A 21320-nucleotide genomic window follows, 5' to 3' on the forward strand; every position below is an offset into this window, starting at 1 on the left:
CATGGGGGGCAAATTCCTACACTGGTGTTTGTTTGGGCCAAGCACAGGGACCTGGGGGGGATTTAACCAGGAGCAAGGGGTGGTAAATGTGCAGGAGCTCCCAGATAGGGGGCCTTGGAAGCCATGACTGGAAACCACCCAGCCTCCAGGGGCTTGGGGTTCGGCAAGGGCTGCCCCACTCCTACACATGCGTTTCTTGTTAACTCAGGGTCGGCCCCACTTGGTCACATGATGCCCCCTCGCTGCATGGCAGCTGGCAGAGCCAGACCAGTCCAGTGACCTGGGAGGCCGGGCGAGCTGTGCCCACCAGGGAGAACCAGGAGCAACAGCTGGGGGCTGTAGGGAGGGGCCACTGCTTTCTGGGAGGTGAGGCTGAGGGTAAGGGGGGGCAGCCTGGGGGGGGCAGGTTGACTTGAGCTGTTCTGAGAGTGGCTGAACCTTTAAATGGTGCCCCCCCAATCAGCAGTTACATGTCGCCTCTGGGCACCAGGTTCTAGAGCAGGCAGTTCTCTGAGTGACGTCTGTTGTAAAAGTGTTCCTAAGTTCTTTTAGTCTGTTTATCTGATTTGGCTGCGCTCTCCTGTCTGGCCACTTTGGAGACAGGCTCTTGGAACAGTAGTTCTCAGTTGTCTTTCCATCAGGAGCGGGTGCTGGACTAGATGCAGGAGCTGCTCTTGGTGTTGATCTTAAGCTGGGCCTGTGCCACTGCTTAATAAAGAGCGGCCGGGTCCCAGCAGAGTTCGGGAGGGCTGAGGGTAGGATTTAGTGTTGTGAGAGCTGGGGAGGTGGGTGTTCCCTCCAGGAGCCCCCACTGGGGCGTTACCCTTGGAAGGCAGTAATGGATGGGTCCCTTTCTCCCGCCCACTTTGCTGGCTCTCGCCGTGCAGTGGGGGACTGAACATCAGTCTGGTGAACACGCTGGCGGGGGCTACCTTGTGGTTACAAAAGGCCTGGGGAGAACTAGCCCCTCCTTTGATGATGCCCTGCCATGAGAACGAAGGGGAGAGGAAAGGGCGGTAGCTGCAGAACCTACAGACGGAGCTGTTTCCTTATGGAGCTGACAGGCCAGCTGTGGGATTCCTGGTGAGGGAGGGGAGGGGCAGGATATTCACCAGGGTACCATCACTTGTTACCCTGGAAGGCAGCAGGAGCATTGCGGCACCCTGTGCTGCAGAGGCCCCCTCGCTGCATGCAGGCTCAGGAATGCATGTTCTTCCCTCAAGGGGAGCCTCGTCCCCAGGCTGCCCTGATCCTTGTCAGCAGGCCTGCAGGACACCAGGGTTCCCACCCTTACTGCCATATGCTCTGATGGAGAATGGGGTAGCAGAGGAAGGCGGGAATGGGTTCATGTCATTTACGACAATCCTTTTTCTGGCTAGGGCCATAGCATAGGTCCCGCTAGCCCACCCGCCAGCCCCCATTCACACGTCTGTGGCTTGAAGGGTCTCCCGCGGGCCGCCAGGCCTTACATCATGAAAGAACGGCAGGAGTTTCTCAGCCACTCGCACAGCCATGGGGCTGGCACTCTGCCTGTCCATGCCGGTGAGGATGTCTCTCAGCACGGTGATGGCGTTGGAGATGATGTCCCTGTCTGCCCCGTGTAGCTGCTCCACGACGACTGGCAGTTGATGCTGGAGTTTCCCCACCTGTGCGAAAGGAGGAGCTGCTTTACGAAACACCCTCCGGTGACCCAACAAGCCATTTCCAAAACAACGTCTGCCTCCCCTGCAGACAGAGCCACGGGAACTAGGAGTGCAGGGGGTGCTGCAGCACTCCAAGGTTTTTCGCGGGGCTCTGCTCCTGGCCCCACACACAAGGTCCCAGCTGCCGGCCCTGCGCCAACTCCCAGCTGTGGCCCCAGCCTCGGCCCCCTTGCCCCATCCATCTCCCGTCCACTGGAGCCATGGCCCTGCTCCTGACCCCAGCTCTAGGGGTGGTGGGGTGTGTGGACAGGTGTAAGGGGGTGCTCAGCACCTCCACTATAAAAAGTCTTCTAGCGCCCCGCCTCCAGATGACATGTTAGAGCCTCAAAGCCCTTGCACAGCCCCAGCTAGGATCGCAGGCAGCGGGGCCGGCTACCTGCACCATAAGCAGCTGCTTCCTTGTACCCCTGATCTCAGGGGGTGGTATTTATTAGCAGGTATCATCTGTGGAAACTTCTCTGCACAACACCTTGACCCCAAACAAATCAAGTGTATTATTGTTAGAAGGGTTAGAATAGCACCTCCAGTGCCTATCTGCAATCAGGGCGTGTGCTGGGGGCTTTCCAGGCACAGAAAGAGACATTCCCTGGCCTAGAGCTTACAGGCCAGACACACAAAGGAAGGATTTCTATCCCCGTTGTACAGACATGGAACTCAGGCCCAGAGAGGTGATGTGACTCACCCATGGTCACCCAGGGAGTCTGGCAGAGCCCGAAACTGAACTTGGGTTCTCCTGAGTCCCGGGCCTTACAACCCAGCCTTGGCGAGGGAGCCGATTTTGTACACGACTTCTAGGGTTGGTCTGTTACTAAAAGCCAGATTCAATCATTTCTGTATTTGGCTTTTGAACTGTTCAAAGACAGCCCCACAAAACCTCAACCGGGATGAGGGGAAAAAGTGTCCAAAACAGGCTTACCGGTTCCGGAAGGAAAAATAAAACACAAGCAAGTGAAAACCAGGCTGAGGACATGGAACAATGGGAATGGTGGATAACAAAGAGAATTACAGTCATGCCCTCTCCATGTCTGATCGATTCATCGTCCGGCTTTAATAAACCGGACTGACCTGCTATTCTCAGGGTAAGTAAATTATCATTAGGGAGAGTTGCCTTCAGATGGTCTCCTCTTTGACCAGGCTGCCAGATCTGTGTATTTAAGTCCCAAGGGTTTTCTCTGCCTTCACTATACCGTGTCTGTCACACTTGGTATGAGGTCTGAGCAGCAAAAGGCCTTTCTCGAGCTCTTCAGAGGAGCGAGTGCTGCGGGACAGAGCTGTGACGTCAACAGTTAAAACCTACGAGGCTCAAAAAGGGGATTCGTAGGAAAAAATGGTTCCAGTTGAAGCAAAATGGCTCTGTCCGGGCGTCCCGGATCACTGGTGTCACCAGCATTCCCTGGAGGTCTAGAGTCCACAGCTCTGCTGCTACTCTAGTGCTAGGGTTCTTTGGATCACAAACCCAGAGACGCCCCCTGCAGGAGCCAGGCCCTGCCCTGCAGAACAACAGACAAAAGCCAGGCAGGGATTTGCCCAAGGTCACCCAGCGGGTCAGTGGCAGAGCCAGGAAGAGAAACCAGGGCTCCTGACTCCAGGCCAGGGCCAGGTCCCCTGGGAAGCTTTCAATGACCCCTGCCCTGCATCAGCTCCCTGATGAAGGAGTTGCCAAGACTTTGAAGGAAAGAGCTCAAATTCAGAGGGATCATGGTAAATTGGAGGACTGGGCTACAGACAACAAAAGGAAACTCACCAAAGACAAAAGTGAGGTGCTACATTTAGAGAAGAAAAAGCAAATGCACAGAAACAGAATGGGGGATAACCGGTTGTACTGCTGAGAAGGATCTGGGAGCTGCAGTGGATCACAGCCTCAGCATGAGGCAGCAAAGCGATGCTGTTGCAAAAAAAAAAAAAAGAAAAAAAAAAAAAAGCAAATGCAATCTTAGGTTGCATTAACAGAGGTATAGCCTGCAAGTCATGGGAGGTGATAGTACCACTCAACTCAGTGCTGGTTAGGCCTCAGCTGGAGTACGGTGTCCAGTTTTGGAGTTTTGGTCACCAATGTCTACAAAAGATGTGGAGAAACTGTTATGGATCCAGAGGCGAGTGACAAAGATGATCCGAGGGATGGAACACAAGCCATACGAGCAAAGGTTGAAGGAACTGGCTATGTTTAGTTTGGAAAAGAGGAGATTAAGGGGGGACGTGCTAATGGTCTTCAGATTCTTCGAAGGCTGCCAAAAAAAAGATGGCGAAAAGTTGTTCTCTCTTGCCACAGACGGCAGGACAAGAGGGGATGGGTTCAAATGACAGCACTGCAGATTTAGATTAAATCTCAGGAAAACCTTCCTAACTGTAAGAAGAGTAGGACAATGGGACAGACAACTAGGGAGCTTGTGGAAGCCCCTTTGCTGGAGGTTTATAGAAGGAGGCTGGAGCCATCTGTCTCGGCTGGGATAGACACAACAAATCCTGCATCTTAGCAAGGGGGCTGGACAAGCTGACCTTGCGATCCCTTCTCACCCTGCAGTTCTATGAGAGGTGTCCCAGAGCACCAGGAGAGGGTTTCGGCGTGTTCTGCCTCGACTATAGCGCTGGCTAGAGTCACGCTCTCTCTCTTCGGCCCAATGGCGATACCCAGTGGGAGACAGAGAGACACCCTCAGGCCATGGTGGGGACACACGGTGCTCCTTCCCTTGCTGCAGGGGCTGGAACTTACGGCCAAGGGGGTGACGCCAGCCTCTCGCTGAGAGATGTCGTGATGCTGGCGCAGCGGCCGTTCCTGCAGCCTGTCGAGCAGCTCCCGTAGGACCTTTCCTGCGGTCTTGGGGTGGGATGTCAGCACCCTCCACATCTCCACAGCAAGGCTGCAAAGGGAGAGAGCCGATTTCATCTGGCCAGAGCCCTGCCAGCTTCCAGCACCCACCGCCACCCGCACCCTGCTGAGTCTCCCGCCCCCAGCCGGCCCTTTTTGTTGCCCTCCTGCTGCAGCAAGGGCCCCCACTGCCTGGCGCAGGCTGCATGGGGGCCGGGTCTGAGTGTCAGCCCTGGGGGAGGCCGAGGGCTGCCATATGGGGTTTTGCAGGCTGGCCTGTCTCCATGGCATGTCAGCCTGCAAAACCCTCGAGAACAAGCAGAAGCTCTGCAGGGAGCAGGAGGTCTCTGGAAGGTTCTGCACGCCCCTGTCCCTGGCAGCGGGACCAGTCCGGGGGACCTGGAGCGCAAGCGGCAGCAGCCCCAGCCCCGTACCTGTCACATGACAGCGAGCAGCCCAGCAGGGTTGTGACCACCTCCTTGCTGTACTGGTTGCCCAGGACGACAAGGGCCTTGAGCAGCTGCTGCTGGGCCAGCGGCTCACTGATGGAGTCCAGGTTGTGGTAGATGCTCGTCACAGCCTCCGACACCTGGAAGGGAAGTGGGGAGATGGGAGCCTTGGCTTCCTCGCGCTCCTATTGATCTGGTGTGTCAGGGACCTGCCCTATCTGAGAGCCATCTGCCCTCCCACATCCTCTTCTCCAGCTCCAGGCCTAGAACACAGGGCCAATTCCCGGCCTATTGATTCATAGACTGCAAGACCACAAGCGGCCATGGAGATCACCTAGACTGACCCCCCGCATTGCACAGGACCTGCCCCCCAGTAATGCCGAGCGCCCAGAGACAGAGTCTCCCACGGATGGGCTCCCCCAGCAGGCTGTTCTCACTGCAGCTCTTACCCTCCAAGCTTGGGCTGGGGACCCACAGGATCACATGCAGCATGTGCCTGGCTGCCACCGAGTCATGGACGCTGGTGTCTCTCATGCCCTCGATAGCAGTGAGGAGGAAGTCCATGCGCTCGGATGGGTTGAAGTACTTCCCAAACATCTGAAACAAACCTGCCAGTGAAACCCCTTTTGCTGCCCAGTGCGGTTCCAGTCGGACCGAGCAGCCAGGACTGGCCCAGCCAGGAGTGCAGGCAAAGCCCGCTCTGCCGGGACAGGGCTGGGTTACTGCACCTGGGACGCACAGTACCCAGCCAGCAATCAGGAGCTGTCGTGCATGGCACAGGCCAGCGTGGCAGTGCACGGGGGCACAATACTGCACAGCACGGATACACTCTCTAGTGCTCAGCAGGGGCTGGCACTGGTGCGTGGACGCAATGATGCCTTGGAGAGCATTAATCTCTGGGGAAGCTCCCACCACACCTGACAAGGAGCTGGGATCAGGTTTGGATGAGACCCAGTGCATCTTGGGATGTGGCATGGAGGGAGGCATATTGGCCCGCAATAGTAGAAGCCTTGCCAGCAGATTGAGGGAAGTGATTATTCCCCTCTATTTGGCACTGGTGAGGTCACATCTGGCCCCCCACAAGAGAAAGGATGTGGACAAATCGGAGAGAGTCCAGCAGAGGGTAATGAAAATGATTAGCGGGCTGAAGCACATGAATTATGAGGAGAGACTGAGGGAACTGGGCTTATTTAGTCTGCAGAAGAGAAGAGTGAGGGGGGATTTGATAGCAGCCTTCAACTACCTGAAGGGGGTCTCCAAAGAGGCTGGAGGTCGGCTGTTCTCAGTGGTGGCAGGTGACAGAACAAGCATCAATGGTCTCAAGTTGCAGTGTGGGAGGTCCAGGTTGGATATGAGGAAACACTATTTCACTAGGAGGGTGGTGAAGCACTGGAAAGGGTTACCTAGGGAGGTGGGGAATCTCCATCCTTCGAGATTTTTAAGGTCAGGCTTGACAAAGCCCTGGCTGGGATGATTTAGTTGGGGTTGGTCCTGCTATGAGAAGGGGATTGGATTAGATCTGAGGTCTATGATTCTGTGAGGTGGAGTGTGCCATAGGCAGGGCTCCGGCCCAGCTGGATGGCGTCAGTCACATGCCCGGGTCTGTCCCTTCCCCCTGACTCCTAGGGTCTTAATTTCTCTCTCCTGATAACTCTGGGCACAACAATCCCAGGAAGCATTGACGGTAGTTACCATGGTGATATTGCTGGTGTTGGTGAACCAGGTGACCCAGAAGGTGTTCTCCGCTCGCCACTCCCTGAAGACCTGCAGATACTCTGCACTCTGCTTTGCCAGCATCGTGCCTGAACCAGGGAGGGGAAACAGACAGCAGGCAATATAAATCAGAGGTTAGCTTTGGACACGGGAGTTTTGCAAGGAAGTTTAGAGACAAGTACATCTAAGAAACATACCGGAAATTCAGGCCAATAAACTCCCCCACCCCCCAACAAAAGTAAACAAACTAACCCCCCTGGAAGAGTAAAAATAAACCAGGCGGAAGTGCAGCAGCAGTGTGAGGCTCTCCAGTTGATTGCACTGAATGCAGCATGTAGGATTCCCAGCCCTGTGGGCAGGTAGCACATCTGGGCATTTGGCCCAAGGAGCTACTGCCCTCGGAGACCAGGAGACCAGAGGATCTGAACTGGTGGAGCCAAGGGAGACAGCGAGGTACATAGAGGAGACTTTTAGGGATGCAGTAGAGTGGTCCCACCCCCAGTCTGACAGCCTCTGTGCTGCTGAGGAGGGTGAAAGTTTCTGGGAAGGAGAACATCGAGCTGGAGCAGAGGGAGACGATCCCATAGTTGGGACCCACCTGCCAGATGAAGTCAGGATATCCTCTCACACTGAGGCTGCCCTCCTGAGGCGGGAAGCCCAGTTACAAAGAAAAGCCAGGTAATAGTAATGGGGGATTCAATCAATAGACATATAAGCAGTTGGGTTTGTGATGAGTGGGAGAACCGCATGGTAAATTGCCTGCCTGGTGCAAAGGTTGCAGCTCTCACGAGACATCCAAACAAACTTACGTGCAGTGCTGTGGTATGTAAGCTAATGTTTAAATCGGCCTCTGTACAAGATAGAGAATGTGACAGTGAATTTTATAAAAGTTTCCAGATGTGATCCCTGACAAGCCTGACTTCAGTATCAGGCAAATTGTTGAAATGATAGGAAAGAACAGAATTATCAGACACATAGGTGAACACAGTTTGTTGGGGCAGAGTCAACATGGCTTTTGGAAAGGGAAATCATGCCTCACCAATCTACTAGAATTCTCTGAAGGGGGTCAACAAGAATGTGGAGAAGGGTGATCCAGTGGATATACTGTACTTGGACTTTCAGAAAGCCTTTGACAGGGTCCCTCACCAAAGGCTCTTAACCAAAGTAAGCTGTCATGGGATAAGAGGGAAGGTTCTCTCATGGGTCAGTGGTTAAAAGATAGGAAGCAAACAACAGGAATAAATGGTCAGTTTTCACAGTGGAGAGAGGTAAAGAGCGGGGCACCCCAAGGATCTGTGTTGACACCAGTCTAGTTCAACCTAGTCATCAATGATCCAGAAAAAGGGGTAACCAGTGAGGTAGCAAAATTTGCAGATGATACAAAATGACTCAAGATAGTTAAATCCAAAGCAGACTGCGAAGAGCTACAAAGGGATCTCACAAAACTGGGGGACTGGGCAACAAAATGGCAGATGACATTCAATATTGATAAATGCAAACTGGACACCACAATCTCAACTATACATACACAATTATGGGGTTTAAATTAACACTCAAGAAAGAGATTTTGGAGTCATCGTAAAGAGTTCTCCGAAAACATCCACTCACCGTGCAGTGGCAGTTAAAAAAGCCAACAGAATGTTGGGAACCATAAGGAAAGGGATAGATAATAAATCAGAAAAATGTCATAATGCCTCGATACAAATCCAATGTGCATGCCCACACCTTGAATACCGCGTGTAGTTCTGGTCGCCCCATCTCAAAACAGATATACCAGAATTGTAAAAGGTGCAGAGAAGGGCGACAAAAATGATTAGGGGTATGGAAGAGCTTCCATATGAGGAAAGATTAAAAAGACTGGGGGCAAGTCTACACTGAAACCACTCTATCGCCATAGCTGCACCGGCGCTGTAGCGTTGAAGAGAAGATGGTCCTCTGCCAACAAGCTCTTAATCCACCTCCCGGAGAGGCGCTAGCTATGTCAGTGGGAGGGGTGCTTCTGCCAACAGGGGTGTGGATTTTTCACACCCCTGAGCAATGGAGTGATAACAATATAGGTCTGCAGTGTAGACCTGGGACCATTTAGTTTAGAAAAGAGCTGACTAAGGGGGGATATGACAGCGATCTATAAAATCATGACTGGTGAGGAGAAAGTGAATAAGGAAGTGTTATTTACCCCTGCACATAACACTGGAACTAGGGGTCACTTTCTGAAATTAATAGGCAGCAAGTTAAAAGCAAAGAAAAGAAGGTATCTCTGCACACAATGCACATGCAACCTGTGGAAATTGTTGCCGTGGGATGTTGTGAAGCCTAAAAGTATAATTGGGTTCAAGATAATTAGGCAATGCAACCCCAGACTCTGCATGTCCCTAAACCTCTGCCTACCAGAAGCTGGGACTGGATGAGAGGGGATGGATCACTCAAAATTTCCCTTTTCAGTTCATTCTCTCTGAAGCATGAGGCACTGGCCGTTATCAGAAGACAGAATACTGGGCTAGATGAACTGATCTGAGTCAGTATGTCCATTCTTATGTGAGTTATGAAGAGTAGAATATGGACAGGGGAAGCTAAAGACATCAGGGGAAACTCCATGTCTTGAAGGACTATGGATACTAAGGAGGTTTTTTTCAAAAAGTGTATTAGGAACAAAAGAAATCCTAGCAATGGTGTAGGCTCATTACTAGATGGAGACTGTTTAAAAGGATGCAGAAAAGGCAGAAGTGTTCAATAAATATGTTTCCCATGTTTGGATACCCCATGTCAATGTATTTAGGAAGGACAAGGGTCTCCAGTGCTCTTACGTTTTTGCCACAGCATGAAGGCGTAGAGGTGGTGAAGTCCCTCCATAGCCGATCGGCAGATCTTCTGCTCCTGCTCAGCACAGTGCAGAGTGAGACAGCCCACCAGCTGGCCCAGGACTCTGAACTCCTGCACTCCCTGATGGAGAGAGGGAGCAAGGGGAGTCACTCGCCCCTGCAGGCCCAGTGCAGCATGTCCCCCAGCATTGCACTAGCAACGGGCTAGAACCGGGGGAGGCAGAGCCCAGCGCAGAGAGACTGGGGACAATGAGAGCAGGAGGAGTCATGGGACCCATCACCAGGGACTGAGGGAAGCTCAGCAGGGACAGGAAGTCTGGGTAGCAAAGTCAGCAAACGTTGCCCTCGAGTGGGGACCTGGGTAAGGAATGAACTAACGTCCAGTCTCCATCTCAAGGGCAAGCTCCTAATCCCAGCCCCTTCTCCCATCCCCCTCCCTCCACTGACCTCAGGTCCAGGAGCGAGAGGTCACCTTGGACTCCTCTTCTCTGCATTGCGCCTCTCTCACTCCATCCTGGAGCTCCCCACAACCCCCACTTTCTGCGCCGCACCCAGCCTGCCGGCTCTCTCCTGCCGGCTCTCTCCTGCAGCCTTGTCCTCTAGCCTCCCCCTCCTGCAGCCCCTGCGCTCGCTCCCTGCTCTTCCCCACGTCGCACCAAGCCCCTTGCCCTCCTCTCCTGGGGTCTGCACGGCCTCCCCTGACCCACTCCCCATTGCTCTGGCTCCTTTGGCCCCTCCCATCCCTTTCACTGTGTCCCCTCCCACCTCCCTCCTTCTCTTCTGCTGCCCCAGCCTCTGGGGGCATATCATCCAAGCGCCCCCCTCCAGCTGCCGGAGGGGAGGCCCTGCCACAGGGGGGTTGGAGCAGCTGGAGGAGCTCAATGGCCCTGAGCACCCAGAGCAGGGAGTCTTCATCTGGCAGCCTGGCAGGAGCTGATGCCAAAGCGTCCCGGGGGCAACTGACAAAGGGGGTGAAGAGACACCTGGGTTCAGAGGGTGCTCTCAGGGCGATCCTGTGTAAATCCGCTGACCCTGCAGAGCAGACTTTGATCCTAGGGGAACAGCGGGGAGAGTCCTTGGAGATAGAATGATGGGGCTCCACCCAAGGCCCACTGGAGTCAGAGGACAGACCCGTCCACATCAGGACTCATGAGGTTGGACTCCTACCGAGGATCTTGCTGAGTCACTATTCCAGGCCCAGGTTTTCCCTACCAGGGAGTGCTGCACCGTGAGGCTGCTCAGTGCACATAGGAGACAGCCAGAGTCACAGGCTGCTCACCTTGAATTTGTGTTGACCGGAGATGAATTTGGTCAGCCAGGTGATTCTTCCCACTGCCCTCAGCCGCACATGCACCTCCTTGGATGCGGTCCAGGGGAGCAGGACCTGAGAGAAACAGATTGAAACAAATTGAGAAGGAGAAGGACCAAAAAATAGCACAAGCACATAGAGTGAAAATCAGAAAGGCAAAGGCAAAAATGAGTTCTAACTGGCAAGGGACATAAAAGGCAATCAGAAGCAGCTCTGTAAATGCATTAGGAGCAAGAGAAAGACAAAGGAAAGTGTGGGGCCACTACTCAGCAGGGAAGCAGAGCAAATAATGGATGATACAGACAAAGCCAAGGTGTGTAATGCCTTTTTTGCTTCAGTTTTGACTAAAAAGGTTAATGGCGACTAGATGATGAACACAATATTAACAACAGAGGGGAAGAAATACAGGCCAGAGTAGGGAGAGAACAGATAAAAGACAATTTAGGTCAGTTAGATGTATTCAAGTTGGCAGAGCCTCATGATATTCACACGAGATGGAGCTAGACAAAGCAATCTCTGAACCTTTAGGAGGGCTGAAGGTCCCAGAGGACTGGAGAAGGGCAGCCACAGAGCCTATCTTCAGAAAGGGGAACAAGGAGGCCCCAAGGAATTATCCACCTGTCAGCCTATCTTTGGTACCCAGAAAGATTAATGAACAAATTATTAAAGAGTTTGTAAGAACCTAGAGGAGATAATAGGGCGATAAGGAATAGCACTATGGATTTGTCCACAACAAACCATGCCAAACAAATCTAACTTCCTTCTTTGACCGGGTTACTTGCCTAGTGGATGGAGGGAGGCCGTATGTGATGATGTATATCAAGTTTTGTAAGGCTTTTGACACAGTTCCAAAAGACATTCTCATAAGCAAACTAAGCCAATATGATCCAGATGAGACTGCTCGAAAGTGGGCGCACAAGTGATGTAAAAGCAATCCTCAAAGAGTAGTTATCACTGACTCGCTGGCAAACTGGGAGGGTGTCTGAAGTGGGGTTCCCCAGGGGTGTGCCTGGGTCCAGTACTGCTCAATATTTTCATGAAGAACTTGGTTAACAGAGAGGAGAGTATGCTTGTCAAGTTGGCGGATGACACCAAGCTGGGGAGAGTTACATGCACTTTGGAGGACAGATTAGAATTCAGAATGAGCTTGCCAAATTGGAGAGTTGGTCTGAAGTCAACAAGATGAAATTCAGTCAAAACCAATGTGACGTAACGCACTTAGGAAGGAAAAATCAAATGCATAAAAAGAAAGTGGGGGATGACCGGCTAGGTGGCAGGACTGCAGAAAAGGATCTGGGGGTTATCGTGAATCTCACACTGAATAGGTCTCAAGAGTGTGATGCTGTTATGAAAGAGGGAAATGTCATTCTGAGGTGTATTAGCTTGGAGCACTGTGTCCAGTTCTTGGCACCCCGCTTTAAGAAAGATGTGAACAAACTGGGGCCCATCCAGAGGACAGCAACAAAAATGATCAGCGGTTTAGAAAACCTGACCTATGAAGAAAGGGTGAACGACTTGGGCATATTTCGTCTTGAGAAGACAGAGGGGGCACCTCCGAACACTCTTCAAATATTTTAAGGGCTGTTTTACAGAGGATGGTGACTAATTGTTCTCCACGTCCCCTGAAGGTAGGACAAGAAATAATGGGCTTAATCTGCAGCAAGGGAGATTGAGGTTAAATATTCGGAAAAAGTCTGAGGGTGGCTAAGCACTGGAACAGGTGACCTAGGGCAGTGGTGGACTCCCCATCATGGACGTTTTAAAAAAAACAGGCTGAACAAACACTCCTCAGGGACGGTCGAGGAATGTTTGGCTCTGCCTCAGTGCAGAGGGTGGAGTAGATGACCTCTTGAGATCCCTTCCAGCCCTGCACTTCTGTGATTCCCTCTTCCCAAGCTCTGGGATCGAGAAGACCGAATATCTGCCGAGGACATTTCCCTCTTTTTGGAGCACAAACCTCCCACAGAATCGACTTCCTGTGGCCCCAGAACTAGAACGTTGGGGGAATCTAGCTCTGGGCTCTGGCCAGTATGGTGAACACAGATGAATCCCGGGCTCAGATGAGGCTCAGTGGAGAACACGGCAGATCCCACACTCCTGCACCCCCACCCAATGCAGAGGTTTTTCATATATAGCGGGGGCACTTGGTCCTCCAGCCCAAGAACCTTTGTATAGAACGTACTCTGAGGAGCAGAAGGCACGGGGGTGTCCCATGCTTGGGATTAAATGAAGCCTTGGTCCCAGAGCCCCACTCCTGCTACAGGACTCATCCCCTTCCTGCCCCCATGCCTCCACACCTCCACGATGTTTTGCAGCACCCCAAGGTTGGGCTTCTCACCCTCGCACACCAAGGCCTTCAGCAGCTCATCCATGGTGTTCAGAGTCTGCGTGCAGAGCAGAGGAGAAACCACAGCAAGTGGCGTTACCCAGCCAGGCGACAAACCAATGCCCTGGCATGTGACACGCCCCAGGCCATGGCAGCCCCTGCTATTCCAGCTCACCCACTCACTTGTACCCGCAGGGGACCGACTGCAAACTCCTCCTGGCAACAGGACCCCACCCGCTTTTGTTGTCCCCAGGGAGGCCACTGCACACAGTCGAACGCATTAGAAGAGTCAGGAAGGACTCCGCATTTGAGGGGGAGGGGAGATTTCCAGCCAAGCTTCACTTTCCCTGGCCTGTGTGCGTCTCAAGCAGCTGATCTCAGGCCTGTGCCCCCAGCCATGCACTGGGGATGAATGTGCTTGTGAAGGGAGTGTCTGTTCCCCACTAATTGCCAGTGCCTGTGAAGGATAAATGCCTACTACTGCTACCCTATGAGGGAGTTACTCCTTTATCTGAGGCGGTGGGGCTTGTGCTTTGGTACTGCAGGTCCTGAGCTGAAGCGCTGCCAAGGAGCTGTGATCATTACACTCTTATGCCAGCGCCAGGTAACCCAGGGGGCAGGGACACAAGTGACTTGCAGGATTCCCCCTTGGTTTGGGGCGGCTCCTCATGGCTAGTTTGGGGCTTACATTGTTGTAAAGAGCAGCCTCCACGCCCTGGTTGGTCTCTGCTGGAGGCAGGGAGAAGACGCTGGAGAAGCAGATGGTGAGCAGGCTGGATAGCTCCATTCCCCGCAGCAGTGGCTTCACTTTGCTAAGAGAAGAGACACGTGCAGATTGGAGGGCTGAGGCGAGACTGATGCACTGATGTTGGCCTCAGGCTCCCAGGACATGATGGGCAGGCTTCTGGGAAGCTGAGAGCCGGGCGCCAGCGGCACTGAGAGAGAGCCCCCCATGGCACAGGCTGTGCCACGTGCCAGGGCTCAGCCTGCCCAGCCTCTGAGCCACAGGGAGTCGCTGAGCTGCCGGTGGGATGCAGCTGGCACAGCTGGCGGCGACTCCGGTGGCTCCGCTCCGGCAGTGCCCAACTGCCCCTCTCCCCCCGGAGCCATCGCCTGCAGGTCCCAGAGGGGACCGGTCCAACCCCCTCGCTCCCTCCCCACATCTTCACACGGCCACTTGGAGAGGTCGCCAGGCACCGAAGGATCCTCCACCACCAACCCACGGGTGCCACGTGCCCGGGAGAATCGGAAGACGGGGGAGGAGCAGAGGGGGCAATGCCCTGGAGAACTGGCCACGCCAAGAGGCTGGCGTGTCTGGCTGCACACAGCACTAGCTGGGGCTGCGCGGGCAGGCCGGGTACCTCAACTCCATAATGGCGAGCATCGCTTGCTGACGCACCCCGCTGGTCAGGGAGTCGACGGACTCAAGATCAATCAGCTCCTGGGGAGACAATGTGGGGAAGTGCCAGCCGGGCTCCGAGCTCCCGTAAGGCTCCGGCTGGGGAGCAAAGCGCAGGGCCTGCAACACGTGGCCTCGGCAGACAGGTCGTCCTACTGTGGGCTTGACGGTGTGCAGGGCTCCAGCTGGGGAGCGCAGTGCAGGGCCTGTGGTCAGTGCCCCAGCGTCACGCACCAGTGCACTGCAAAGGCTCCATCAGCATTAGCGCCCAGGGACTCCACCTGAGATCAGGCTCCTTGTGCCAGGTGCTGCACACACACAGTGAGAGCCAGTCCCTGCCCCAGAGAACTCACGAGCTAACTGGATGAGACAAGGCATGGGAGGGAAACTGAGGCACAGAGGGGGAAGTGCTTTGCCCAAAGGTCTCATTGAGGAACTGAGCCCCAGCCCACTGGACCACCCACGAGCACACGATGTCCCACGTTCAGGGAAGGGAGGTAAGCTCCGGAAAGCTTTCTGCAGCCCCACAGAGCAAAGACTTTCCAAATCTACGGAGCAGATTTGTTGCTAGTTCCCTAGTGGGCACTGACTGCGGAGTGTTGGGGCTCTGTGCAGGGAGACTGGTGTATACAGAGCGACCTGGTGACTTGGGAAGCTGGGTGCAAGGGAACAATCTACGTTTCAATACAGTGACATGTTCAGGAACAAAGAACGCAGGCCACACTCACAGCATGGGGTCTCTAACCTGGGAAGCGGTGACTCTGGAAAAGACTTGGCAGTCATGGTAATCAGCTGCACAGGAGCGCCCAGTGCGAGGCTGGGGCCAAAAGGGCTTATGCCATCCTGGGCTGTGCAAACAGGGCAATCTCCAGTTGTTAGAGAGGTTATTTTCCCTCGGTATTTGGCAGTGGTGCGACCTCTGCTGGGATCCTCTGTCCAGGTCTGGTGCCCACAATTCAAGGAGAATGTTGATAAATTGGAGAGGGGTCAGAGAAGAGCCACAAGAGTGACTGAAGGACTGGGAAACATGCCTTATAGTGAGAGACTCCAGAAATCAATCAGTTCAGCTTCACAAAGAGAAGGTTACAGGGTGCCTTGATGATAGTCTGTAAGTACCTACACAGGGAGCAAATGCTTGATAATGGGCTCTTCAGTCTAACAGACAAACGTCCAACACGATCCAGCGATTGGCAGTTGAAGGGAGACAAATCTGCAGAGCTCTCCAGGCCAATCACTAAACCCGCCAAGTAACATAGCCCGAGTGTGTGTTTTACTCACCTTTATCTTCTCCACAAGGAGGGCTTTGCAGAGAAAAGCTGCCAGGTTTTGTTCTGGGTGCCTCGTGAGGGCGGCCCTGCTGATGGTGATGACACGATCCAAGAATTCAAGTTTCTTGGCCTCCTCCTATGCCCCGCAGAGATTAGACAAAAACAGGAAGGTCAGCGTGGAAAGGAGCTGCCAGTGGGAGAGATGTCAGAAAGCTTCCCCCCAGCGCTGCTCAGGCTTTGATATGCTGAAGGGCAGAAGGCCATTCATCTCCCAACAGGAGTGACTATGTGGGGAGGGCAGGGCAGCTCTGTGTGAAACCAGACCAGAGAGGGAGCAGATCTCACGGGGTAGGTGTCCAAAGAGGAACTGCAACATGGGGGCTAAGCATCCAGACAGTCTTACTGGGGTCCTTGATAGAGTGGGAGGAACATCTGGGTGTGACACCCTGACACCCCAATATTCGCCACTGTCATATAATTAGGATATGTTTGGTACCAAGTATGTCTTGTAAGGTATCAGTCTAAAAGTCTTTATCTGCTAGACATTAATGTCTCATTGGATTGCATGTGCTATCGTTGTATGTGACGTTCTGAAGTTCAGCTGTGTATGTGTTCCTGAAAAACACTGTGAGGTTCAAAACAGCCTTTCAGGTAGAATAGCAAAAAAGCCAAACACTGGCTCCTGGAGGAAATGCACAAGCATTAGGGCTACCCCAGGAACTGTGTGCAATAGAAACCTCCCCGAGATAACGCGACACAACGGGACCTGTTGGATCCAGGTCACAGCAAAAGAGTTATCCAGCAGGTGGGAAGAGAAGATAAAAGGGGAACAATAAAATCGCAGGGGAGACGGGACGGGACCTCAGACTCCCTGCAATAAGATACCTGGAAACACCTGAGAGACAAAGATTGAACCATGAGAAGTGATGGTCCTAGGCTAGAGAGAGAGATTCCTAGCCTGTGCAAGAAAACCTGGGAAATCCAAGCTGCAAAACCAAGGCAGCTTCTGCCTTAAGAATCTGCCAACCTGTTTATCACTCGGGGAGAATTTGTTAATGGATATCCTATCTATCTGGTGTATAAAGCTTTGTTTGTGTGTTTTCTTTATTTACTAGGGTAATCTGCTTTGTTCTGTTTGCTATCTCTTCAAACCGCTTACAAATCTACCTTTTGTAGTTAATCATCTTGTTTCTTGTTTATACCACAACCCAGTTTGTAGTATAAATTAGTAACTGGGAGGAGGGGCAAAGAGTTGTTCATACCTCTCTCGACATCGAGGGAGGGGGCGAATGTCATAAAACCTTTGGGTCCGTACTCCAAAGGAGGTGGGCACCAGAGAACTGGGACAAGGCCCTTCAGCTGAGTCTTCCCAGACCTGATCTCAGTGTCTGTGTCTTTCTGCAGCTGGGTGTGGCCCTGCCTGTGTGTATGGCTGGAAGAGGCTTGTGAGCCGAGCCCAACAAGACAAGGTAACGGGGGCCCAGGCTGGCAGAACAGGCGGGCTCAGTGATAAGCCAGTACATCAGGTGGCACCTCAAAGGGGGGCAACCCATCACGCTGGGGACTGGCCAAATCCAGTGGGCAAGGGGCATGGTGGGTGCCTTTTGTAACTCAAGAGAGGATGTTTTTAAGATGCTCTAGTTTAAACAGGAATTATTTGGGGGCAGGTCTCTGGCCTGTTTTATACAGGAGGTCACAGTGGTCCCGTCTGGCCTTAGAATCCATGCCTCATCCGGAGAAGGACGGATGGTGCATGTGGACAGGGCAGTAGCTGAGAGATCAGAGGAGGGCTCTTGGTACCTGTTCATTGCCCTTGAGAAAGGTGTTGATGTAGTCTAGGGTCTCTTTCTCCTGCCAGTCTGGCCCCATAAAGCAGGAGGCATTCCCAGGTGATGGTGAATCTGATCAAAGACAGAGCAGTGGTAATACCTGGGGCTGCCAAGCTGCAGGCTGGGTGACAGAGATCTTAGCAGAAACCCTTGCCCCCCGCTCCCACCCCAGCAGGGTAGCAGCCCCGATGCACAACAGGGTCTGGCACAGCCATCCCTGGTTTCCCCAACTCTTTGCTGCTCAGCCCAGCAAAGATCCAGTCAGAGCCCTGGTTCCCAGCGGCCACCCCACCTCCCTGCCCGCACCCAGCATGCAGGCTGAGCCTGGGGATTTGGGGAGCGCCACACCTGGAAGGAGGCATTATGTCAGGCTCTGAGTGGTGTCCCCGTTCTCCGGGCCATTGCTGGAGGGGGCAGAGGGACTGGCAGTGAATCGCTCTGCTCCCCGCTGCGGGAGAGGGAGGGGCTACCCAGTCTGCGCAGGATACGGGGACTCAGGGCCTGCCCGTTCTGCTTCCTCTGACTGCCTGTCCTGCCATCGACAGCCACGGGGTGTAACCTGGGCAAGCCCTGGGCTCCCATCATCAACCCCCCAACCCAAATGCCCTGTGCTGTTCCATGCGTCACCCCCCTGCAAAGGAGCCAGCAGATGGGGCTGCAACATCAGGGGGCATCTCATGCTTTGGCCGGCGCCCTGCAATCCTAGGCTTAACAACCCACCATGCACAGAGCATCCCCTTCGACTGGTGGAAAACATCTTCCGACCCTGCAGTGTGACGGATCGGGGTGGGCAATTCAGTCAGTCTCCACCTGATGCTTCTGCTGCCACCCCTAATGCCCCGATCAGATGTCGGGGCTGCAGCTGCTGCCAGCAGGAGGGGCCATTCCCCCCTGCCTGGGTTTTCCTGTCTCTCCATCTCATGGCAGCCCAGAGTTGTACAAAGGTGATGGAGTCTTCTCCCGCCACTGACACCCTGGTCTTGCAACCCCAACCCCCAGGGGGCCAAGCCCCACCGCAATGCAGGGCCATGGCCCCGGCCATTTTTGCAGCCCCTCCGCCCACCCAGGAGGCACCCACTCACCAGCATGGAAGGGCTGAGGCACACACAGCTCCTGCTGCTGCTGTGGGCTCTTCCGCGGACTCTTCCTTCGAGGAGGTCTCGTCTGCTCCCAGGCACGGATGGGCTTCAAGGGGACCTTGCGGACTTCCTCAGCCATCCTGCAAGAAGCCAGGACAAGGCATTGCTTGTGAGAGGTGAGAGGCGACTGCCCCGTTCAGCATCAGGGCCAGTCCACGTATGGCCGTTCCACCAGTGCCTACAGCTGCCAGCAGGGAAACAAGCCAATGGATGTGCTCAAAGTCACCCAGGCAGGCAGCAGTACAGGCAGGATTAGAACCCAGGTCTCCGGACTCCCAGGCCCATCCCGCAGGCCAAACGGCCTCCCTCGGGTCACTCCCGCCTCTCCTTCTGCTGGTTCACAAACTGCCCAGCAGACAGGCTGCATCCAACCACTCAGGATACTTCCTGCCCAGGGAAATTACCCTGATCCCTTCCCCCAGGAATATTGGGGCCGTGGCAGGTCCCAGGTGGGGGAGGGAAGCGGGGTGGGGTGCGGGGGGCTGTCTGGTGAGCAGCAGGAGTTGCTCTGACACCACCGTGAAGGGGAAGGAGCAGAAGGCGGGAGAGCAGCAGGCAGGCTGGCTGTGCCGGGGCAGAGCTTTGTGGCGATTTCGCAGCTCGTCTCTCCAAGGCCTGTGTGGGAGCAGCCGCTACAGAGAATCCCAGGCCTGATTCCCCCCACGCTGGGTCTCCTGAATGACCCCTGCCCTGGGGGGCTCCATTCCTCACCCAGTGTCAACTGCTGACTCTGCAGCAGCTGCACGGCAGGCGTCCTAAGGCACCTCTAGTTCTCTCCAGAGCTCAGGGGGACTGTCCTGCCATCGGACTGTCCTGGTGAATGGAACAATGGCTCCAGGCAACCGGAGAATGCCTGTTCCCCCGGCAACCTCAGTGTCTGGGCACTTACCTGGCCCCATCATGGCAGTGGCTTAGCACACGGGTGTTGTGGTATTTAGTCTCTCAACCCCCACTCCGCAGAGCAGGGACGTGCTCTCCCTTGTTAGCTGAGGCCCAGAGCGGCGGGGACTCACCTGATCTCACGCAGAAGACTTACAGAGGAGCGGGGAACTGAACACAGCTCTCCTGGGTCCCAGCCCAATGCCTCATCTAACCACCTGTGCCGCCTTCCCGTGCCATGCCACCAGCCCTGCCAAACCCTCCTCCTTGTCTCCGTCCCCTCCGGGCTCGACTGGTGCCACCCCTTCTGTCGAGCTGCCCCGGGCTCCCTCCTGTGCGCATGCCGGTGCCCACTTCCTCACTGGCACCAGGCTAGACGCCCGGCACCGGGGCACTTGGCAGACGTGCGCCACCCAGCCAGGAGCTCGGGGAAGGCTCGGTGTGGTTGGCGATGCAATGGAAAAGCAGAGGTGGGCAATAGAAGATTCTCCTACCTGGAGTCAGGAGTGGGCAAAAGCCTGCTCGTAAATGGGCCACCCACTTTCTGCTGCCGGTGGCGGAGCTGGAACTGCTGGCTCAGCGTTCCCCAGCGGCACCTGCCAGCTCTCGCTCTGCCAGAGCCAAGCCTGGCAGTGAGGGGATGAGGCTGTGCCAGCCAGCAGGGGCGTGTCACAATGGGCAGGCGAGTCACAGGCCAGCCAATGTGTGACTCCCCAGCCATGGGATGCCCCAGCCCAGACTTGCTCTGGCCTCGCCAAGGCTTTAGAGCTTGTCCTTCCCCACCGGGGTCATGGGAGGAACCTTCCGCTGTTATACCAATAAAATAAAAACCAACAGGATCTGATGAAAGGGAAAAAGGCAAAATACCACATTTATTGTGAATACAGAAAGAATCATAGTAAGCAGTTCGTTATAGCTATAACATTCCATTCAATCTCATATTTATTCACACATTCATTCATACAAACACACACACACAGGTTCTGCAAGGTTGTTATCATAGTTACCAGCCTTAGAGTTGCTCATGCCAAGCCACTGGCCAGGTGACCTGGACATGAGGAGAGAGCAGGGCCTTGTCAGATGGTCATCTGATGCTTCTGGAAGTTGGTTTGCAGAATCAGACCCCAAAGTTCTCACTTTTTAGAGTCTATTTTTATAGGAATTTCTTCCTATGCCAGTCTATGGGAATTCCTTCATCATGCTGTTGCTGAATCAATCAGCAGATAGCACATTCCTGAGGGCTCCGAGCTGCTAGATGTTATCTTGTTATCTTTGGTTCTCCCATTCTTGAGGCTGTTGGGTGGATTCCAGTCTGCCCTCCGGGGGTCCTCTGCTTATTTCCACTTGACGCCTTCTTCAGCGGATGGACACTGGATTCTTAGGCTGGCACCTCCCTGATCATTCAGTTATTATCCACACCAAGCATCCATCCACATACATCCTCTGTCTCTATTTTAATCACAATTGTTAATACAGCAAAAGGGCGGGGAGTCTCTGGGTGCTGTTTCTGTTGTTCGAGTATTGCTTTGAGTCTCTCTCTCTGTGAATTGCTTTGAGAACAGACTCAGTCTTAGAATGTACGAACACAATTAGCAGCTTGCAGGTTTCACACATAGAGGGAGAGAATCAGCACCAAAAACCAAGAGACCTCTTAATTAGTAATACCCTGTACTTTAAACTA

The sequence above is a fragment of the Lepidochelys kempii genome, chromosome 23, assembly GCF_965140285.1.
Source record: "Lepidochelys kempii isolate rLepKem1 chromosome 23, rLepKem1.hap1, whole genome shotgun sequence".
NCBI classification, from domain to species: Eukaryota; Metazoa; Chordata; order Testudines; family Cheloniidae; genus Lepidochelys; species Lepidochelys kempii.